Raw genomic sequence first — 922 nt, 5'->3', positions numbered from 1 at the left:
TCTTCCATGTTACTTGACCTTGTACATATTAAAATTAAAGTGACTTAACATTAAAATATTATCTTTCTATATAGTAATCTGGAAAACTTGATTTTCCTGATCAATATTTACAATGTGACACTTTATTATTTCATTGGAGGCAATCTCTTAAAACTTACTTTTTGCCCACACAATTCATCATAGATCATAAACGTGCACAGATTGAGAATGCAGAATTTCTGACCTATCTCTATCCTTGACGTTACAGCACTGCTTTTCCTCATCCAGTAACATGACCACTATAACTATGTAGGAGAACTTAGCAAATGCAGAAATGAGAGGAAAAAGCAAAGTGTTTTCTCAGAATATAGTTGAAATCATCTTTTAAGTTTGGACTCTTAAACTGGGCTACAGATTTTTGTTTGAAGTAACTCATTGAGCTGATATAACATCAAGTTGTTGAATATTCTTCAAATGTATTTCCTCCATACAGCTTGTAAGTTTCTCTCACTCGGTGTTCACATGTAAGTCTAGTAAGTTATGGAAACTTGAATGTGAGAGCAGGAAGTTGCTTGAGGAGCACAAATTGCAGAGAGCTGTCAGGAGTTTCACAAGGTCAGGAAGTTAAAGCTGTGAGCAGGACTGCAATCTATGTGTTCTGGTTCTGAGATAACAGCTTCAGCACTGTGAAAGTTTTCTAAATAATTCTCAGTTATATTATACAACTCCTGACATAACTCAGAGTTTGAGTGATTATAATAGCAAAATGAAACTCCTAATAGTTTGTTCTTTTACTCTTTTTACTATAATTAATATTCAGTTATTATTATTATGAGAAACAATGACTCAGGCAAGAACAGATGATGTTCTATTGTTCAACCTTAGATTTGAAATTCCTTTCCCCACTTACTGCCTGCCTGTCTCACTGCTAAGTATTTCTTGT

This window comes from Octodon degus, unplaced genomic scaffold (assembly GCF_000260255.1).
Source record: "Octodon degus isolate 3935 unplaced genomic scaffold, OctDeg1.0 scaffold00127, whole genome shotgun sequence".
Taxonomy (NCBI): Eukaryota; Metazoa; Chordata; class Mammalia; order Rodentia; family Octodontidae; genus Octodon; species Octodon degus.
This window is presented reverse-complemented; position numbering follows the sequence as displayed.